Here is a 23,604-nt window from a genome sequence, read left to right as displayed (position 1 = left end):
AAGGAAAGTTCAACTCTGTGAGGTGAACACACGAAGCACAAAGAAGTTACTGAGAATTCTTCTGCCTAGCGTTATATGCAGAAATCCCGCATCCAACGAAATCCTCAAAGAGGTCCAAATATCCACTTGCAGACTTTACAAACAGAGTGTTTGCAAACTACTCTATGAAAAGAAAGGTTAAACTCTGTGAGTGGAACGCACACATCCCAAAGTGGTTGCTGAGAATGATTCTCTCTAGTTTTTATACAAAGATATTTCCTTTTCTACCTTTGGCACCAAATCGCTTGAAATCTCCACTTGCAAATTCCACAAAAAGTGTGTTTGAAATCTGCTCTGTCTAAAGGAAGGTTCAAATCTGTGAGATGAACACACACAGCACAAAGAAGTTACTGAGAATTCTTCTGTCTAGCGTTATATGCAGAAATCCCTTTTCCAACGAAATCCTCAAAGAGGTCCAAATATCCACTTGCAGACTTCGCAAACAGAGTGTTTGCAAACTACTCTATGAAAAGAAAGGTTAAACCCTGTGAGTGGAACGCACACATCCCAAAGTGGTTGCTGAGAATGATTCTCTCCAGTTTTTATTCGAAGATATTTCCTTTTCTACCGTTGGCCCCATATCGCTTGAAATCTACACTTGTAAATTCTACAAAAAGTGGTTTTCAAATCTGCTCTGTCTAAAGGAAGGTCCAACTCTGTGAGTTGAACTCACGCAGCCCAAAGGGTTACTGAGAATTCTTCTGTCTAGCGTTATATGCAGAAATCCCGTTTCCAACGAAATCCTCAAAGAGGTCCAAATATCCACTTGCAGACTTTACATGCAGAGTGTTTCCAAACTGCTCTATGAAAAGAAAGGTTAAACTCCGTGAGTGGAACGCACATATCACAAAGAGGTTGCTGAGAATGATTCTCTCAAGTTTTTATACAAAGATATTTCCTTTTCTAACGTTGGCCCCAAAGCGCTTGAAATATCCACTTGTAAATCCCACAAAAAGAGGGTTCAAATCTGCACTGTCTAAAGGAAAGTTCAACTCCGTCAGTTGAACACACACAGCCCAAAGAAGTTACTGAGAATTCTTCTGTCTAGCGTTATATGCAGAAATCCCATTTCCAACGAAATCCTCAAAGAGGTCCAAATATCCATTTGCAGACTTTACAAACAGAGTGTTTGCAAACTACTCTATGAAAAGAAAGGTTAAACTCTGTGAGTGGAACGCACACATCCCAAAGTGGTTGCTGAGAATGATTCTCTCTAGTTTTTATTCGAAGATATTTCCTTTTCTACCGTTGACCCCAAATTGCTTGAAATCTCCACTTGCAAATTCCACAAAAAGAGGGTTTCAAATCTGCTCTTTTTAAGGGAAGGTACAACTCTGTGAGTTGAACACACGCACCCCAAAGAAGTTACTGAGAATTCTTCTATCTAGCGTTATATGCAGAAATCCTGTTTCCAACGAAATCCTCAAAGAGGTCCAAATATCCACTTGCAGACTTTACAAACAGAGTGTTTGCACACTGCTCTATGAAAAGAAAGGTTAAACTCTGTGAGTGGAACGCACACATCACCAAGTGGTTGCTGAAAATGATTCTCTCTAGTTTTTATACAAAGATATTTCCTTTTCTACCGTTGGCCCCAAAACGTTTGAAATATCCACTTGTATATTCCACAAAAAGAGGGTTTCAAATCTGCTCTGTCTAAAGGAAGGTACAACTCTGTGAGCTGAACACAGACAGCCCAAAGGATTACTGAGAATTCTTCTATCTAGCGTTATATGCAGAAATCCCGTTTCCAATGAAATCCTCAAAGAGGTACAAATATCCACTTGCAGACTTTACAAACAGAGTGTTTGCAAACTGCTCTATGAAAAGAAAGGTTAAACTCTGTGAGTTCAACGCACGCATCACCAAGTGGTTGCTGAAAATGATTCTCTCTAGTTTTTATACAAAGATATTTCCTTTTCTACCATTGGCCCCAAAGCGCTTGAAATCTCCGCTTGTATATTCCACAAAAAGAGGGTTTCAAAACTGCTCTGTCTAAAGGAAGGTTCAACTCTGTGAGTTGAACACACGCAGTCCAAAGAAGTTACTGAGAATTCTTCTGTCTAGCGTTATATGCAGAAATCCCTTTTCCAACGAAATCCTCAAAGAGGTCCAAATATCCACATGCAGACTTTACAAACAGAGTGTTTGCAAACTACTCTATGAATAGAAAGGTTAAACTCTGTGAGTGGAACGCACACATCACAAAGTGGTTGCTGAGAATGATTCTCTCCAGTTTTTATTCGAAGATATTTCCTTTTCCACCGTTGGCCACAAATTGCTTGAAATCTCCACTTGCAAATTCCACAAGAAGAGGGTTTCAAATCTGCTCTTTCTAAAGGAAGGTACAACTCTCTGAGTTGAACACACGCACCCCAAAGAAGTTACTGAGAATTCTTCTATACAACGTTATATGCAGAAATCCCGTTTCCAAAGAAATCCAAAAAGAGGTCAAAATATCCACTTGCAGACTTTACAAACAGAGTGTTTCCAAACTGCTCTATGAATAGAAAGGTTAAACTCCGTGAGTGGAACGCACACTACACAAAGTGGTTGCTGAGAATGATTCTCTCTACTCTTTTTAGTAAGATATTACCGTTTCTACCGTTGGCCCCAAAGCGCTTCAAATCTCCACTTGTAAATTCCATAAAAAGAGTGTTTCAAATCTGCTCTGTCTAAAGGAAGGTTCAACTCTGTGAGTTGAACACACGCAGCACAAAGAAGTTACTGAGAATTCTTCTGTCTAGCGTTATATTCAGAAATCCCGTTTCAAACGAAATCCTCAAAGAGGTCCAAATATCCACTTGCAGACTTTACAAACAGAGTGTTTGCAAACTACTCTACGAAAAGAAAGGTTAAACTCTGTGAGTGGAACGCACACATCACAAAGTGGTTGCTGAGAATGATTCTCTCCAGTTTTTATTCGAAGATATTTCCTTTTCTACAGTTGACCCCAAATCGCTTGAAATCTCCACTTGCAAATTCCTCAAAAAGAGGGTTTCAAATCTGCTCTTTTTATGGGAAGGTACAACTCTGTGAGTTGAACACACACACCCCAAAGAAGTTACTGAGAATTCTTCTATCTAGCGTTATATGCAGAAATCCCTTTTCCAACGAAATCCTCAAAGAGGTCCAAATATCCACTTGCAGACTTTACAAACAGAGTGTTTGCAAACTACTCTATGAAAAGAAAGGTTAAACTCTGTGAGTGGAACGCACACATCACAAAGTGGTTGCTGAGAATGATTCTCTCCAGTTTTTATTCGAAGATATTTCCTTTTCTACCGTTGGCCCCAAATCGCTAGAAATCTCCACTTGCAAATTCCTCAAAAGGAGGGTTTCAAATCTGCTCTTTCTAAGGGAAGGTACAACTCTGTGAGTTGAACTCACGCACCCCAAAGAAGTTACTGAGAATTCTTCTATCTAGCGTTATATGCAGAAATCCCGTTTCCAATGAAATCCTCAAAGAGGTACAAATATCCACTTGCAGACTTTACAAACAGAGTGTTTGCAAACTGCTCTATGAAAAGAAAGGTTAAACTCTGTGAGTTCAACGCACGCATCACCAAGTGGTTGCTGAAAATGATTCTCTCTAGTTTTTATACAAAGATATTTCCTTTTCTACCATTGGCCCCAAAGCGCTTGAAATCTCCACTTGTATATTCCACAAAAAGAGGGTTTCAAAACTGCTCTGTCTAAAGGAAGGTTCAACTCTGTGAGTTGAACACACGCAGCCCAAAGAAGTTACTGAGAATTCTTCTGTCTAGCGTTATATGCAGAAATCCCTTTTCCAACGAAATCCTCATAGAGGTCCAAATATCCACCTGCAGACTTTACAAACAGAGTGTTTGCAAACTACTCTATGAATAGAAAGGTTAAACTCTGTGAGTGGAACGCACACATCACAAAGTGGTTGCTGAGAATGATTCTCTCCAGTTTTTATTCGAAGATATTTCCTTTTCCACCGTTGGCCCCAAATTGCTTGAAATCTCCACTTGCAAATTCCACAAGAAGAGGGTTTCAAATCTGCTCTTTCTAAAGGAAGGTACAACTCTCTGAGTTGAACACACGCACCCCAAAGAAGTTACTGAGAATTCTTCTATCCAACGTTATATGCAGAAATCCCGTTTCCAAAGAAATCCTCAAAGAGGTCCAAATATCCACTTGCAGACTTTACAAACAGAGTGTTTCCAAACTGCTCTATGAATAGAAAGGTTAAACTCCGTGAGTGGAACGCACACTACACAAAGTGGTTGCTGAGAATGATTCTCTCTACTCTTTTTAGTAAGATATTACCGTTTCTACCGTTGGCCCCAAAGCGCTTCAAATCTCCACTTGTAAATTCCATAAAAAGAGTGTTTCAAATCTGCTCTGTCTAAAGGAAGGTTCAACTCTGTGAGTTGAACACACGCAGCACAAAGAAGTTACTGAGAATTCTTCTGTCTAGCGTTATATTCAGAAATCCCGTTTCAAACGAAATCCTCAAAGAGGTCCAAATATCCACTTGCAGACTTTACAAACAGAGTGTTTCCAAACTGCTCTATGAAAAGAAAGGTTAAACTCTGTGAGTGGAACGCAGAGATCCCAAAGTGGTTGCTCAGAATGATTCTCTCTTGTTTTTATTCGAAGATATTTCCTTTTCTACCGTTGGCCCCAAATCGCTTGAAATCTACACTTGTAAATTCCACAAAAAGAGGTTTTCAAATCTGCTCAGTCTAAAGGAAGGTTCAACTCTGTGAGTTGAACACACGCAGCCCAAAGGGTTACTGAGAATTCTTCTGTCTAGCGTTATTTGCAGAAATCCCCCTTCCAACGAAATCCTCTAAGAGGTCCAAATATCCACTTGCAGACTTTACATGCAGAGTGTTTCCAAACTGCTCTATGAAAAGAAAGGTTAAACTCTGTGAGTGGAACGCACACATCCCAAAGTGGTTGCTCAGAATGATTCTATCTAGTTTTTATTCGATGATATTTCCTTTTCTACCGTTGGCCCCAAATCGCTTGAAATCTCCACTTGCAAATTCCACAAGAAGAGGGTTTCAAATCTGCTCTTTCTAAAGGAAGGTACAACTCTGTGAGTTGAACACACGCAGCCCAAAGAAGTTACTGAGAATTGTTCTGTCTAGAGTTATATGCAGAAATCCCGTTTCCAACGAAATCCTCAAGGAGGTCCAAATATCCACTTGCAGACTTTACATGCAGAGTGTTTCCAAACTGCTCTATGAAAAGAAAGGTTAAACTCCGTGAGTGGAACGCACATATCACAAAGTGGTTGCTGAGAATGATTCTCTCTAGCTTTTATACAAAGATATTTCCTTTTCTACCGTTGGCCCCAAAGCACCTGAAATGTCCACTTGTAAATTCCACAAAAAGAGGGTTCAAATCTGCACTGTCTAAGGGAAAGTTCAACTCTGTGAGTTGAACACACAGAGCCCAAGGAAGTTACTGATAATTCTTCTGTCTAGCGTTATACGCAGAAATCCCGTTTCCAACGAAATCCTCAAGGAGGTCCAAATATCCACTTGCAGATTTTACAAACAGAGTGTTTCCAAACTTCTCTACGAAAAGAAAGGTTAAACTCTGTGAGTGGAACGCACACATCCCAAAGTGGTTGCTGAGAATGATTCTCTCTAGTTTTTATTCGAAGATATTTCCTTTTCTACCGTTGGCCACAAATCACTTGAAATCTCCACTTGCAAATTCTTCAAAAGGAGGGTTTGAAATCTGCTCTTTCTAAAGGAAGGTACAACTCAGTGAGTTTAACCCATGCACCCCAAAGAAGTTACTGAGAATTCTTCTATCTAGCGTTATATGCAGAAATCCCGTTTCCAACGAAATCCTCAAAGAGGTCCAAATATCCACTTGCAGACGTTACAAACAGAGTGTTTGCAAACTGCTCTATGAAAAGAAAGGTTAAACTCTGTGAGTGGAACGCACACATCCCAAAGTGGTTGCTGAGAATGATTCTCTCTAGCCTTTATAGTAAGATATTACCATTTCTACCGTTGGCCCCAAAGCGCTTCAAAACTCCACTTGCAAATTCCACAAAAAGAGTGTTTCAAATATGCTCTGTCTTAAGGAAGGTTCAACTCTGTGAGTTGAACACACGCAGCCCAAAGAAGTTACTGAGAATTCTTCTCTCTAGCGTTATATGCAGAAATCCCTTTTCCAACGAAATCCTCAAAGAGGTCCAAATATCCACTTGCAGACTTTACAAACAGGGTGTTTGCAAACTACTCTACGAAAAGAAAGGTTAAACTCTGTGAGTGGAACGCACACATCACAAAGTGGATGCTGAGAATGATTCTCTCCAGTTTTTATTCGAAGATATTTCCTTTTATACCGCTGGCCCCAAAGCGCTTGAAATGTCCACTTGTAAATTCCACAAAAAGAGGGTTCAAATCTGCACTGTCTAAAGGAAAGATCAACTATGTGCGTTGAACACACACAGCCCAAAGAAGTTACTGAGAATTCTTCTGTCTAGCGTCATATGCAGAAATCCCTTTTCCAACGAAATCCTCAGGGAGGTCCAAATATCCACTTGCAGATTTTACAAACAGAGTGTTTCCAAACTGCTCTACCAAAAGAAAGGTTAAACTCTGTGAGTGGAACGCACACATCCCAAAGTGGTTGCTGAGAATGATTCTCTCTAGTTTTTATTCGAAGATATTTCCTTTTCTACCGTTGACCACAAATCGGTTGAAATCTCCACTTGCAAACTCTTCAAAAAGAGGGTTTCAAATCTGCTCTTTCTAAAGGAAGGTACAACTCTGTGAGTTGAAGACATGCACCCCGAAGAAGTTACTGAGAATTCTTCTATCTAGCGTTATATGCAGAAATCCCGTTTCCAACGAAATCCTCAAAGAGGTCCAAATATCCACTTGCAGACTTTACAAACAGAGTGTTTCCAAACTGCTCTATGAAAAGAAAGGTTAAACTCTGTGAGTGGAATGCACACATCCCAAAGTGGTTGCTGAGAATGATTCTCTCTAGTCTTTATAGTAAGATATTACCATTTCTACCGTTGGCCCCAAAGCGCTTCAAATCTCCACTTGCAAATTCCACAAAAAGAGTGTTTCAAATCTGCTCTGTCTAAAGGAAGGTTCAACTCTGTGAGTTGAACACACGCAGCCCAAAGAAGTTACTGAGAATTCTTCTGTCTAGCGTTATATGCAGAAATCCCTTTTCCAACGAAATCCTCAAAGAGGTCCAAATATCCACTTTCAGACTTTACAAACAGAGTGGTTGCAAACTACTCTATGAAAAGAAAGGTTAAACTCTGTGAGTGGAACGCACACATCACAAAGTGGTTGCTGAGAATGATTCTCTCCAGTTTTTATTCTAAGATATTTCCTTTTCTACCGTTGGCCCCAAATCGCTTGAAATCTCCACTTGCAAATTCCTCAAAAGACGGTTTCAAATCCGCTCTTTCTAAGGGAAGGTACAACTCTGTGAGTTGAACACACGCACCCCAAGATGTTACTGAGAATTCTTCTATCTAGCGTTATATGCAGAAATCCCGTTTCCAACGAAATCCTCAAAGAGGTCCAAACATCCACTTGCAGACTTTACATGCAGAGTGTTTCCAAACTGCTCTATGAAAAGAAAGGTTAAACTCTGTTAGTGGAATGCACACATCCCAAAGTGGTTGCTCAGAATGATTCTATCTAGTTTTTATTTGATGATATTTGCTTTTCTACCGTTGGCCCCAAATCTCTTGAAATCTCCACTTGGAAATTCCACAAGAAGAGGGTTTGAAATCTGCTCTTTCTAAAGGAAGGTACAACTCTGTGAGTTGAACACACGCAGCCCAAAGAAGTTACTTAGAATTCTTCTGTCTAGAGTTATATGCAGAAATCCCGTTTCCAACGATATCCTCAAAGAGGTCCAAATATCCACTTGCAGACATTACATGCAGAGTGTTTCCAAACTGCTCTATGAAAAGAAAGTTTAAACTCCGTGAGTGGAACGCACATATCACAAATTGGTTGCTGAGAATGATTCTCTCCAGTTTTTATACAAAGATATTTCCTTTTCTACCGTTGGCCCCAAAGTGCTTGAAATGTCCACTTGTAAATTCCACAAAAAGAGGGTTCAAATCTGCACTGTCTAAAGGAAAGTTCAACTCTGTGAGTTGAACACACACAGCCCAAGGAAGTTACTGAGAATTCTTCTGTCTAGCGTTATATGCAGAAATCCCTTTTCCAACGAAATCCTCAAAGAGGTCCAAATATCCACTTGCAGACTTTACAAACAGAGTGTTTGCAAACTACTCTATGAAAAGAAAGGTTAAACTCTGTGAGTGGAATGCACACATCCCAAAGTGGTTGCTGAGAATGATTCTCTCTAGTTTTTATACAAAGAGATTTCCTTTTCTATCGTTGGCCCCAAATCGCTTGAAATCTACACTTGTAAATTCCACAAAAAGAGGTTTTCAAATCTGCTCTGTCTAAAGGAAGGTTCATCTCTCTGAGTTGAACACTCGCAGCCCAAAGAATTACTGAGAATTCTTCAGTCTAGCGTTATATGTAGAAATCCCGCTTCCAACGAAATCCTCAAAGAGGTCCAAATATCCAGTTGCAGACTTTAAAAGCAGAGTGATTCCAAACTGCACTATGAAAAGAAAGGTTAACCTCCGTGAGTGGAACGCACATATCACAAAGTGGTTGCTGAGAATGATTCTCTCTAGTTTTTATACAAAGATATTTCCTTTTCTACCGTTGGCCCCAAAGCGCTTGAAATCTCCACTTGTATATTCCACAAAAAGAGGGTTCAAATCTGCACTGTCTAAAGGAAAGTTCAACTCTGTGAGTTGAACACACACAGCCCAAAGAAGTTACTGAGAATTCTTCTGTCTACGATATATGCAGAAATCCCTTTTCCAACGAAATCCTCAAAGAGGTCCAAATATCCACTTGCAGACTTTACATGCAGAGTGTTTCCAAACTGCTCTATGAAAAGAAAGGTTAAACTCTGTGAGTGGAACGCACACATCCCAAAGTGGTTGCTGAGAATGATTCTCTCTAGTCTTTATAGTAAGATATTACCATTTCTACCGTTGGCCCCAAAGCGCTTGAAATCTCCACTTGCAAATTCCACAAAAAGAGTGTTTCAAATCTGCTCTGTCTAAAGGAAGGTTCAACTCTGTGAGTTGAACACACGCAGCCCAAAGAAGTTACTGAGAATTCTTCTGTCTACGATATATGCAGAAATCCCTTTTCCAACGAAATCCTCAAAGAGGTCCAAATATCCACTTGCAGACTTTACAAACAGAGTGTTTCCAAACTGCTCTACGAAAAGAAAGGTTAAACTCTGTGAGTGGAACGCACACATCCCAAAGTGGTTGCTGAGAATGATTCTCTCTAGTTTTTATTTGAAGATATATCCTTTTCTACCTTTGGCCCCAAATCGCTTGAAATCTCCACTTGCAAATTCCTCAAGAAGAGGGTTTCAAATCTGCTCTTTCTAAAGGAAGGTACAACTCTATGAGTTGAACACATGAATCCCAAAGAAGTTACTGAGAATTCTTCTATCTAGCGTTATATGCAGAAATCCCGTTTCCCACGAAATCCTCAAAGAGGTCCAAATATCCACTTGCACACTTTACAAACAGAGTGTTTCCAAACTGCTCTATGAAAAGAAAGGTTAAACTCTGTGAGTGGAATGCACACATCCCAAAGTGGTTGCTGAGAATGATTCTCTCTAGTCTTTATAGTAAGATATTACCATTTCTACCGTTGGCCCCAAAGCGCTTGAAATCTCCACTTGCAAATTCCACAAAAAGAGTGTTTCAAATCTGCTCTGTCTAAAGGAAGGTACAACTCTGTGGGTTGAACACACGCAGCCCAAAGAAGTTAGTGAGAATTCTTTTGTCTAGCGTTATATGCAGAAATCCCGTTTCCAACGAAATCCTCAAGGAGGTCCAAATATCCACTTGCAGACTTTACAAACAGAGTGTTTCCAAACTGCTCTATGAAAAGAAAGGTTAAACTCTGTGAGTGGAACGCACACATCCCAAAGTGGTTGCTGAGAATGATTCTCTCTATTTTTTATACGAAGATATTTCCTTTTCTACGGCTGGCCACAAATTGCTTGAAATCTCCACTTGCAAATTCCTCAAAAAGAGGGTTTCAAATCTGCTCTTTCAAAAGGAAGGTACAACTCTGCGAGTTGAACACACGCAGCCCAAAGAAGTTACTGAGAATTCTTCTATCTAGCGTTATATGCAGAAATCCCGTTTCCAACGAAATCCTCAAAGAGGTCCAAATATCCACTTGCAGACTTTACAAACAGAGTGTTTCCAAACTGCTCTATGAAAAGAAAGGTTAAACCCTGTGAGTGGAACGCACACATCCCAAAGTGGTTGCTGAGAATGATTCTCTCTAGTCTTTATAGTAAGATATTACCATTTCTACCGTTGGCCCCAAAGCGCTTCAAATCTCCACTTGCAAATTCCACAAAAAGAGTGTTTCAAATCTGTTCTGTCTAAAGGAAGTTTCAACTCTGTGAGTTGAACACACGCAGCACAAAGAAGTTCCTGAGAATTCTTCTGTCTAGCGTTATATGCAGAAATCCCTTTTCCAACGAAATCCTCAAAGAGGTCCAAATATCCACTTGCAGACTTTACATGCAGAGTGTTTCCAAACTTCACTATGAAAAGAAAGGTTAAACTCTGTGAGTGGAACGCACACATCCCAAAGTGGTTGCTCAGAATGATTCTATCTTGTTTTTATTCGATGATATACCCTTTTCTACCTTTGGCCCCAAATCGCTTGAAATCTCCACTTGCAAATTCCTCAAGAAGAGGGTTTCAAATCTGCTCTTTCTAAAGGAAGGTTCAACTCTGTGAGTTGAACACACGCAGCACAAAGAATTACTGAGAATTCTTCTGTCTAGCGTTATTTGCAGAAATCCCGCTTCCAACGAAATCCTCAAGGAGGTCCAAATATCCACTTGCAGACATTACAAATAGAGTGTTTCTAAACTGCTCTACGAAAAGAAAGGTTAAACTCTGTGAGTGGAACGCACACATCCCAAAGTGGTTGCTGAGAATGATTCTCTCTAGTTTTTATTCGAAGATACTTCCATTTCAACCGTTGGCCCCAAAGCGCTTCAAATCTCCACTTGCAAATTCCACAAAAAGAGTGTTTCAAATCTGCTCTGTCTAAAGGAAGGTTCAACTCTCTGAGTTGAACACACGCAGCCCAAAGAAGTTACTGAGAATTCTTCTGTCTAGCGTTATATGCAGAAATCCCTTTTCCAACGAAATCCTCAAAGAGGTCCAAATATCCACTTGCAGACTTTACAAACAGAGTGTTTCCAAACTGCTCTACGAAAAGAAAGGTTAAACTCTGTGAGTGGAACGCACTCATCCCAAAGTGGTTGCTGAGAATGATTCTCTCTAGTTTTTATTCGAAGATATATCCTTTTCTACCTTAGGCCCCAAATCGCTTGAAATCTCCACTTGCAAATTCCTCAAGAAGAGGGTTTCAAATCTGCTCTGTCTAAAGGAAGGTACAACTCGGTGGGTTGAACACACGCAGCCCAAAGAAGTTACTGAGAATTCTTCTGTCTAGCGTTATATGCAGAAATCCCGTTTCCAACGAAATCCTCAAAGAGGTCCAAATATCTACTTGCAGACTTTACAAACAGAGTGTTTCCAAACTGCTCTACGAAAAGAAAGGTAAAACTCTGTGAGTGGAACGCGCACATCACCAAGTGGTTGCTGAAAATGATTCTCTGTAGTTTTTATACAAAGATATTTCCTTTTCTACCGTTGGCCCCAAAGCGCTTGAAATCTTCACTTGTAAATTCCACAAAAAGAGGGTTTCAAATCTGCTCTGCCTAAAGGAAGGTTCAACTCTGTGAGTTGAACACACGCAGCACAAAGAAGTTACTGAGAATTATTCTGTCTAGCGTTATATGCAGAAATCCCGTTTCCAACGAAATCCTCAAAGAGGTCCAAATATCCACCTGCAGACTTTACAAACAGAGTGTTTCCAAACTGCTCTATGAAAAGAAAGGTTAAACTCTGTGAGTGGAACGCACCCATCAAAAAGTGGTTGCTGAGAATGATTCTCTTTAGTTTTTATACAAAGATATTTCCTTTTCTACCGTTGGCCCCAAATCGCTTGAAATCTACACTTGTAAATTCCACTAAAAGAGGTTTTCAACTCTGCTCTGTCTAAAGGAAGGTTCAATTCTGTGAGTTGAACACACGCAGCCCAAAGAATTACTGAGAATTCTTCTGTCTAGCGTTATATGCAGAAATCCCGCTTCCAACGAAATCCTCAAAGAGGTTCGAATATCCACTTGCAGACTTTACATGCAGAGTGATTACAAACTGCTCTATGAAAAGAAAGGTTAAACTCCGTGAGTGGAACGCACATATCACAAAGTGGTTGCTGAGAATGATTCTCTCTAGTTTTTATACAAAGATATTTCCTTTTCTACCGTTGGACCCTAGGCCCTTGAAATCTCCACTTGTAAATTCCACAAAAAGAGGGTTCAAATCTGCACTGTCTAAAGGAAAGTTCAACTCTGTGGGTTGAACACACGCAGCCCAAAGAAGTTACTGAGAATTCTTCTGTCTAGCGTTATATGCAGAAATCTCGCTTCCAACGAAATCCACAAGGAGGTCCAAATATCCACTTGCAGACTTTACAAACAGAGTGTTTCCAAACTGCTCTATGAAAAGAAAGGTTAAACCCTGTGAGTGGAACGCACACATCCCAAAGTGGTTGCTGAGAATGATTCTCTCTAGTTTTTATTCGAAGATATATCCTTTTCTACCTTTGGCCCCAAATCGCTTGAAATCTCCACTTGCAAATTCCTCAAGAAGAGGGTTTCAAATCTGCTCTTTCTAAAGGAAGGTACAACTCTGGGAGTAGAACACACGCACCCCAAAGAAGTTACTGAGAATTCTTCTATCTAGAGTTATATGCAGAAATCCCGTTTCCAACGAAATCCTCAAAGAGGTCCAAATATCCACTTGCAGATTTTACAAACAGAGTGTTTCCAAACTGCTCTATGAAAAGAAAGGTTAAACTCTGTGAGTGGAACGCACACATCCCAAAGTGGTTGCTGAGAATGATTCTCTCTAGTCTTTATAGTAAGATATTACAATTTCTACAGTTGGCCCCAAAGCGCTTCAAATCTCCACTTGCAAATTCCACAAAAAGAGTGTTTCAAATCTGCTCTGTCTAAAGGAAGGTTCAACTCTGTGAGTTGAACACACGCAGCACAAAGAAGTTACTGAGAATTCTTCTGTCTAGAGTTATATGCAGAAATCCCTTTTCCAACGAAATCCTCAAAGAGGTCCAAATATCCAATTGCAGACTTTGCAAACAGAGTGTTTGCAAACTACTCTATGAAAAGAAAGGTTAAACTCTGTGAGTGGAACGCACACATCACAAAGTGGTTGCTGAGAATGATTCTCTCCAGTTTTTATTCGAAGATATTTCCTTTTCTACCTTTGGCCCCAAATCGCTTGAAATCTCCACTTGCAAATTCCTCAAAAAGAGGGTTTCAAATCTGCTCTTTCTAAAGGAAGGTACAACTCTGTGAGTTGAACACATGCAGCCCAAAGAAGTTACTGAGAATACTTCTATCTATCGTTATATGCAGAAATCCTGTTTCCAACGAAATCCTCAAAGAGGTCCAAATATCCACTTGGAGACTTTACAAACAGAGTGTTTGCAAACTGCTCTATGAAAAGAAAGGTTAAACTCTGTGAGTGGAACGCACACATCACCAAGTGGTTGCTGAAAATGATTCTCTGTAGTTTTTATACAAAGATATTTCCTTTTCTACCATTGGCCCCAAAGCTCTTGAAATCTCCACTTGTATATTCCACAAAAAGACGGTTTCAAATCTGCTCTGTCTAAAGGAAGGTTCAACTCTGTGAGTTGAACACACGCAGCCCAAAGAATTACTGAGAATTCTTCTGTCTAGCGTTATATGCAGAAATCTCGCTTCCAACGAAATCCACAAGGTGGTCCAAATATCCACTTGCAGACTTTACAAACAGAGTGTTTCCAAACTGCTCTATGAAAAGAAAGGTTAAACTCTGTGAGTGGAACGCACACATCCAAAGTGGTTGCTGAGAATGATTCTCTCTAGGTTTTATTCGAAGATATATCCTTTTCTACCTTTGGCCCCAAATCGCTTGAAATCTCCACTTGCAAATTCCTCAAGAAGAGGGTTTCAAATCTGCTCATTCTAAAGGAAGGTACAACTCTGTGAGTTGAACACACGCACCCCAAAGAAGTTACTGAGAATTCTTCTATCTAGCGTTATATGCAGAAATCCCGTTTCCAACGAAATCCTCAAAGAGGTCCAAATATCCACTTGCAGACTTTACAAACATAGTGTTTCCAAACTGCTCTATGAAAAGAAAGGTTAAACTCTGTGAGTGGAATGCACACATCCCAAAGTGGTTGCTGAGAATGATTCTCTCTTGTTTTTATTCGAAGATATTTCCTTTTCTACCGTTGGCCCCAGATCGCTTGAAATCAACACTTGTAAATTCCACAAAAAGAGGTTTTCAAATCTGCTCTCTCTAAAGGAAGGTTCAACTCTGTGAGTTGAACACACGCAGCCCAAAGGGTTACTGAGAATTCTTCTCTCTAGCGTTATATGCAGAAATCCCGCTTCCAACGAAATCCTCTAAGAGGTCCAAATATCCACTTGCAGACGTTACATGCAGAGCGTTTCCAAACTGCTCTATGAAAAGAAAGGTTAAACTCTCTGAGTGGAACGCACACATCCCAAAGTGGTTGCTCAGAATGATTCTATCTAGTTTTTATTCGATGATATTTCCTTTTCTACCGTTGGCCACAAATCGCTTGAAATCTCCACTTGCAAATTCCACAAGAAGAGGGTTTCAAATCTGCTCTTTCTAAAGGAAGGTACAACTCTGTGAGTTGAACACACGCAGCCCAAAGAAGTTACTGAGAATTCTTCTGTCTAGAGTTATATGCAGAAATCCCGATTCCAACGAAATCCTCAAAGAGGTCCAAATATCCACTTGCAGACTTTACATGCAGAGTGTTTCCAAACTGCTCTATGAAAAGAAAGGTTAAACTCCGTGAGTGGAACGCACATATCACAAAGTGGTTGCTGAGAATGATTCTCTCTAGTTTTTATACAAAGATATTTCCTTTTCTGCCGTTGGCCCCAAAGCGCTTGAAATGTCCACTTGTAAATTCCACAAAAAGAGGGTTCAAATCTGCACTGTCTAAAGGAAAGTTCAACTCTGTGAGTTGAACACACACAGCCCAAAGAAGTTACTGAGAATTCTTCTGTCTAGCGTTATATGCAGAAATCCCTTTTCCAACGAAATCCTCAAAGAGGTCCAAATATCCACTTGCAGAATTTACAAACAGAGTGCTTGCAAACTACTCTATGAAAAGAAAGGTTAAACTCTGTGAGTGGAACGCACACATCCCAAAGTGGTTGCTGAGAATGATTCTCTCTAGTTTTTATTCGATGATATTTCCTTTTCTACCGTTGGACCCAAAGCGCTTCATATCTCCACTAGCAAATTCCACAAAAACAGGGTTTCAAATCTGCTCTGTCTAAAGGAATGTACAACTCTGTGGGTTGAACACACGCAGCCCAAAGAAGTTACTGAGAATTCTTCTGTCTAGCGTTATATGCAGAAATCCCGTTTCCAACGAAATCCTCAAGGAGGTCCAAATATCCACTTGCAGACTTTACAAACAGAGTGTTTCCAAACTGCTCTATGAAAAGAAAGGTTAAACTCTGTGAGTGGAACGCACACATCCCAAAGTGGTTGCTGAGAATGATTCTCTCTATTTTTTATTCAAAGATATTTCCTTTTCTACGGTTGGCCACAAATTGCATGAAATCTCCACTTGCAAATTCCTCAAAAAGAGGGTTTCAAATCTGCTCTTTCAAAAGGAAGGTACAACTCTGTGAGTTGAACACACACACCCCAAAGAAGTTACTGAGAATTCTTCTATCTAGCGTTATATGCAGAAATCCCTCTTCCAAAGAAATCCTCAAGGAGGTCCAAATATCCACGTGCAGACTTTACAAACAGAGTGTTAGCAAACTACTCTATGAAAAGAAAGGTTAAACACTGTGAGTGGAACGCACACATCCCAAAGTGGTTGCTGAGAATGATTCTCTCTAGTTTTTATTCGAAGATACTTCCGTTTCTACCGTTGGCCCCAAATCGCTTGAAATCTCCACTTGTAAACTCCACAAAAAGAGGGTTTCAAATCTGCTCTGTCTAAAGGAAGGTACAACTCGGTGGGTTGAACACACGCAGCCCAAAGAAGTTACTGAGAATTCTTCTGTCTAGCGTTATATGCAGAAATCCCGTTTCCAACGAAATCCTCAAACAGGTCGAAATATCCACTTGCAGACTTTACAAACAGAGTGTTTCCAAACTGCTCTACGAAAAGAAAGGTTAAACTCTGTGAGTGGAACGCGCACATCACCAAGTGGTTGCTGAAAATGATTCTCTGTAGTTTTTATACAAAGATATTTCCTTTTCTACCGTTGGCCCCAAAGCGCTTGAAATCTTCACTTGTAAATGCCACAAAAAGAGGGTTTCAAATCTGCTCTGCCTAAAGGAAGGTTCAACTCTGTGAGTTGAACACACGCAGCACAAAGAAGTTACTGAGAATTATTCTGTCTAGCGTTATATGCAGAAATCCCGTTTCCAACGAAATCCTCAAACAGGTCGAAATATCCACTTGCAGACTTTACAAACAGAGTGTTTCCAAACTGCTCTACGAAAAGAAAGGTTAAACTCTGTGAGTGGAACGCGCACATCACCAAGTGGTTGCTGAGAATGATTCTCTGTAGTTTTTATACAAAGATATTTCCTTTTCTACCGTTGGCCCCAAAGCGCTTGAAATCTTCACTTGTAAATGCCACAAAAAGAGGGTTTCAAATCTGCTCTGCCTAAAGGAAGGTTCAACTCTGTGAGTTGAACACACGCAGCACAAAGAAGTTACTGAGAATTATTCTGTCTAGCGTTATATGCAGAAATCCCGTTTCCAACGAAATCCTCAAAGAGGTCCAAATATCCACCTGCAGACTTTACAAACAGAGTGTTTCCAAACTGCTCTATGAAAAGAAAGGTTAAACTCTGTGAGTGGAACGCACCCATCAAAAAGTGGTTGCTGAGAATGATTCTCTTTAGTTTTTATACAAAGATATTTCCTTTTCTACCGTTGGCCCCAAATCGCTTGAAATCTACACTTGTAAATTCCACTAAAAGAGGTTTTCAACTCTGCTCTGTCTAAAGGAAGGTTCAATTCTGTGAGTTGAACACACGCAGCCCAAAGAATTACTGAGAATTCTTCTGTCTAGCGTTATATGCAGAAATCCCGCTTCCAACGAAATCCTCAAAGAGGTTCGAATATCCACTTGCAGACTTTACATGCAGAGTGATTACAAACTGCTCTATGAAAAGAAAGGTTAAACTCCGTGAGTGGAACGCACATATCACAAAGTGGTTGCTGAGAATGATTCTCTCTAGTTTTTATACAAAGATATTTCCTTTTCTACCGTTGGCCCCTAGGCCCTTGAAATCTCCACTTGTAAATTCCACAAAAAGAGGGTTCAAATCTGCACTGTCTAAAGGAAAGTTCAACTCTGTGGGTTGAACACATGCAGCCCAAAAAGTTACTGAGAATTCTTCTGTCTAGCGTTACATGCAGAAATCCCGTTTCCAACGAAATCCTCAAAGAGTTCCAAATATCCACTTGCAGACATTACAAACAGAGTGTTTGCAAACTGCTCTATGAAAAGAAAGGTTAAACTCTGTGAGTGGAACGCACACATCACCAAGTGGTTGCTGAAAATTATTCTCTCTAGTTTTTATACAAAGATGTTTCCTTTTCTTCCGTTGGCCCCAAAGTGCTTGAAATCTCCAGTTGTATATTCCACAAAAAGAGGGTTTCAAATCTGCTCTGTCTAAAGGAAGGTACAACTCTGTGAGTTGAACACACGCGCCCCAAAGAAGTTACTGAGAATTCTTCTGTCTAGCGTTATATGCAGAAATCCCGCTTCCAACGAAATCCTCAAGGAGGTACAAATATCCACGTGCAGACTTTACAAACAGAGTGTTTCCAAACTGCTATATGAAAAGAAAGATTAAACTCTTTGAGGGGAACGCACACATCCCAAAGTGGTTGCTGAGAATGATTCTCTCTAGTTTTTATTGAAAGATATTTCTTTTCTACCGTTGGCCACAAATCGCTTGAAATCTCCACTTGCAAATTCCTCAAAAAGAGGGTTTCAAATCTGCTCTTTCTAAAGGAAGGTACAACTCTGTGAGTTGAACACAGGCACCCCAAAGAAGTTACTGAGAATTCTTCTATCTAGCGTTATATGCAGAAATCCCGTTTCCAACGAAATCCTCAAAGAGGTCCAAATATCCACTTGCAGAATTTACATGCAGAGTGTTTCCAAACTGCTCCATGAAAAGAAAGGTTAAACTCCGTGAGTGGAACGCACATATCTCAAAGAGGTTGCTGAGAATGATTCTCTCTAGTTTTTATACAATGATATTTCCTTTTCTAACGTTGGCCCCAAAGCGCTTGAAATGTCCACTTGTAAATTCCACAAAAAGAGGGTTCAAATCTGCACTGTCTAAAGGAAAGTTCAACTCTGTGAGTTGAACACACACAGCCCAAAGAAGTTACTGAGAATTCTTCTGTCTACCGTTATATGCAGAAATCCCTTTTCCAACGAAATCCTCAAAGAGGTCCAAATATCCACTTGCAGACGTTACAAACAGAGTGTTTGCAAACTACTCTATGAAAAGAAAGGATAAACTCTGTGAGTGGAACGCACATATCCCAAAGTGGTTGCTGAGAATGATTCTCTCTAATTTTTATACAAAGATATTTCCTTTTCTACCGTTGACCCCAAAGCGCTTGAATTCTCCACTTGTAAATTCCACAAAAAGAGGGTTCAAATCTGCACTGTCTAAAGGAAAGTTCAACTCTGTGAGTTGAACACACAAAGCCCAAGGAAGTTACTGAGAATTCTTCTGTCTAGCGTTATATGCATAAATCCCGTTTCCAACGAAATCCTCAAAGAGGTAAAAATATCCACTTGCAGACTTTAAAAACAGAGTGTTTCCAAACTGCTCTATGAAAAGAAAGGTTAAACTCTGTGAGTGGAACGCACACATCCCAAAGTGGTTGCTGAGAATGATTCTCTCTAGTCTTTATAGTAATATATTACCATTTCTACCGTTGGCCCCATGTCGCTTCAAATCTCCACTTGCAAATTCCACAAAAAGAGTGTTTCAAATCTGCTCTGTCTAAAGGAAGGTTTAACTCTGTGAGTTGAACACACGCAGCACAAAGAAGTTACTGAGAATTCTTCTGTCTAGCGTTATATGCAGAAAAAGCGTTTCCAAAGATATCATCAAAGAGGTCCAAATATCCACTTGCAGACTTTAAAAACAGAGTGTTTCTAAACTGCTCTATGAAAAGAAAGGTTAAACTGTGTGAGTGGAACGCACCCATCACCAAGTGGTTGCTGAGAATGATTCTCTCTAGTTTTTATACAAAGATATTTCCTTTTCTACCTTTGGCCCCAAATCGCTTGAAATCTACCCTTGTAAATTCCACAAAAAGAGGTTTTCAAATCTGCTCTGTCTAAAGGAAAGTTCAACTCTGTGAGTTGAACACACACAGCCCAAAGAGGTTACTGAGAATTCTTTTGTCTAGAGTTATATGCAGAAATCTCGTTTCCAACGAAATCCTCAAAGAGGTCCAAATATCCACTTGCAGACTTTTCATGCAGAGTGTTTCCAAACTGCTCCATGAAAAGAAAGGATAAACTCTGTGAGTGGAACGCACACATCCCAAAGTGGTTGCTGAGAATGATTCTCTCTAGTTTTTATACAAAGATATTTCCTTTTCTACCGTTGACCCCAAAGCGCTTGAATTCTCCACTTGTAAATTCCACAAAAAGAGGGTTCAAATCTGCACTGTCTAAAGGAAAGTTCAACTCTGTGAGTTGAACACACAAAGCCCAAGGAAGTTACTGAGAATTCTTCTGTCTAGCGTTATACGCATAAATCCCGTTTCCAACGAAATCCTCAAAGAGGTCCAAATATCCACTTGCAGACTTTACATGCAGAGTCATTCCAAACTGCTCCATGGAAAGAAAGGTTAAACTCTGTGAGTGGAACGCACACATCCCAAATGGGTTGCTGAGAATGATTCTCTCTAGTTTTTATTCGAAGATATTCCCGTTTCTACCGTTGGCCACAAATCGCTTGAAATCTCCACTTGCAAATTCCTCAAAAAGAGGGTTTCAAATCTGCTCTTTCTAAAGGAAGGTACAACACTGTGAGTTGACCGCACGCACCCCAAAGAAGTTACTGAGAATTCTTCTATCTAGCATTATATGCAGAAATCCCGTTTCCAACGAAATCCTCAAAGAGGTCCAAATATCCACTTGCAGACTTTACAAACAGAGTGTTTGGAAACTGCTCCATGAAAAGAAAGGTTAAACTCTGTGAGTGGAACGCACACATTCCAAAGTGGTTGCTGAGAATGATTCTCTCTAGTCTTTATAGTAAGATATTTCCATTTCTACCGTTGGCCCCAAAGCGCTTCAAATCTCCAATTGCAAATTCCACAAAAAGAGTGTTTCAAAACTGCTCTGTCTAAAGGAAGGTTCAACTCTGTGAGTTGAACACACGCAGCACATAGAAGTTACTGAGAATTCTTCTGTCTAGAGTTATATGCAGAAATCCCTTTTCCAACGAAATCCTGAAAGAGGTCCAAATATCCACTTGCAGACTTTACAAACAGAGTGTTTCCAAACTGCTCTATGAAAAGAAAGGTTAAACTCTGTGAGTGGAACGCACCCATCACCAAGTGGTTGCTGAGAATGATTCTCTCTAGTTTTTATACAAAGATATTTCCTTTTCTACCGTTGGCCCCAAATCGCTTGAAATCCACACTTGTAAATTCCACAAAAAGAGGTTTTCATATCTGCTCTGTCTAAAGGAAGGTTCAACTCTGTGAGTTGAACACACGCAGCCCAAAGAGTTACTGAGAATTCTTCTGTCTAGCGTTATATGCAGAAATCCCGCTTCCAACGAAATCCACAAGGAGGTCCAAATATCCACTTGCAGACTTTACAAACAAAGTGTTTCCAAACTGCTCTATGAAAAGAAAGGTTAAACCCCGTGAGTGAAACGCACATATCACAAAGTGGTTGCTGAGAATGATTCTCTCTAGTTTTTATACAAAGATATTTCCTTTTCTACCGTTCACCCAAAAGCGCTTGAAATCTCCACTTGTAAATTCCACAAAAAGAGGGATCAAATCTGCACTGTCTAAAGGAAAGTTCAACTCTGTGAGTTGAACACACACAGCCAAAGGAAGTTACTGAGAATTCTTCTGTCTTGCGTTATATGCAGAAATCCCGCTTCCAACGAAATCCTCAAGGAGGTCCAAATATCCACTTGCAGACTTTACATGCAGAGTGTTTCCAAACTGCTGTATGAAAAGAAAGGTTAAACTCCGTGAGTGGAACGCACATATCACAAAGAGGTTGCTGAGAATGATTCTCTCTAGTTTTCATACAAAGATATTTCCTTTTCTACCGTTGGCCCCAAAGCGCTTGCAATGTCCACTTGTAAATTTCACAAAAAGAGTGTTTCAAATCTGCTCTGTCTAAAGGAAGGTTCAACTCTGTGGGTTGAACACACGCATCCCAAAGAAGTTACTGAGAATTCTTTCTGTCTTGCGTTATATGCAGAAATCCCGCTTCCAACGAAATCCTCAAGGAGGTCCAAATATCCACTTGCAGACTTTACAAACAGAGTGTTTCCAAACTGCTCTACGAAAAGAAAGGTTAAACTCTGTGAGTGGAACGCACACATCCCAAAGTGGTTGCTGAGAATGATTCTCTCTAGTTTTTATTCGAAGATATTTCCTTTTCTACCGTTGTCCACAAATCGCTTGAAATATCCACTTGCAAATTCCACAAAAAGAGGGTTTCAAATCTGTTTTGTCTAAAGGAAGGTTCAACCCTGTGGGATGAACACACGCAGCCCAAAGAAGTTACTGAGAATTCTTTCTGTCTAGCGTTATATGCAGAAATCCCGTTTCCAACGAAATCCTCAAGGAGGTCCAAATATCCACTTGCAGACTTTACAAACAGAGTGTTTCCAAACTGCTCTACGAAAAGAAAGGTTAAACTCTGTGAGTGGAACGCACACATCCCAATGTGGTTGCTGAGAATGATTCTCTCTAGTTTTTATTCGAAGATATTTCCTTTTCTACCGTTGGCCACAAATCGCTTGAAATATCCACTTGCAAATTCCACAAAAAGAGGGTTTCAAATCTGCTCTGTCTAAAGGAAGGTTCAACTCTCTGAGTTGAACACACGCAGCCCAAGGAAGTTACTGAGAATTCTTCTGTCTAGTGTTATATGCAGAAACCCCGTTTCCAACGAAATCCTCAAAGAGGTAAAAATATCCACTTGCAGACTTTAAAAACAGAGTGTTTGCAAACTGCTCTATGAAAAGAATGGTTAAACCCTGTGAGTGGAACGCACACATCCCAAAGTGGTTGCTCAGAATGATTCTATCTAGTTTTTATTCGATGATATTTCCTTTTCTACCGTTGGCCTCAAATCGCTTGAAATCTCCACTTGCAAATTCCACAAGAAGAGGGTTTCAAATCTGCTCTTTCTAAAGGAAGGTACAACTCTGTGAGTTGAACACACTCAGACCAAAGAAGTTACTGAGAATTCTTCTGTCTAGAGTTATATGCAGAAATCCCGTTTCCAACGAAATCCTCAAAGAGGTCCAAATATCCACTTGCAGACTTTACATGCAGAGTGTTTCCAAACTGCTCTATGAAAAGAAAGGTTAAACTCCGTGAGTGGAACGCACATATCACAAAGTGGTTGCTGAGAATGATTCTCTCTAGTTTTTATACAAAGATATTTCCTTTTCTACCGTTGGCCCCAAAGCGCTTGAAATGTCCACTTGTAAATTCCACAAAAAGAGGGTTCAAATCTGCACTGTCTAAAGGAAAGTTCAACTCTGTGAGTTGAACACACACAGCCCAAAGAAGTTACTGAGAATTCTTCTGTCTAGCGTTATATGCAGAAATCCCTTTTCCAACGAAATCCTCAAAGAGGTCCAAATATCCACTTGCAGACTTTACATGCAGAGTGATTCCAAACTGATCTATGGAAAGAAAGGTTAAACTCTGTGAGTGGAACGCACACATCCCAAATGGGTTGCTGAGAATGATTCTCTCTAGTTTTTATTCGAAGATATTCCCGTTTCTACCGTTGGCCCAAAATCGCTTGAAATCTCCACTAGAAAATTTCACAAAAAGTGGGTTTCAAATCTGCTCTTTCTAAAGGAAGTTCCAGCTCTGTGAGTTGAACACACGCAGCCCAAAGAATTACTGAGAATTCTTCTGTCTAGCGTTATATGCAGAAATCCCGTTTACAACGAAATCCTCAAAGAGGTCCAAATATGCACTTGCAGACTTTACAAACAGAGTGTTTCCAAACTGCTCTATGAAAAGA

This window comes from Gorilla gorilla, chromosome 4, assembly GCF_029281585.2.
Source record: "Gorilla gorilla gorilla isolate KB3781 chromosome 4, NHGRI_mGorGor1-v2.1_pri, whole genome shotgun sequence".
NCBI lineage: Eukaryota > Metazoa > Chordata > Mammalia > Primates > Hominidae > Gorilla > Gorilla gorilla.
This window is presented reverse-complemented; position numbering follows the sequence as displayed.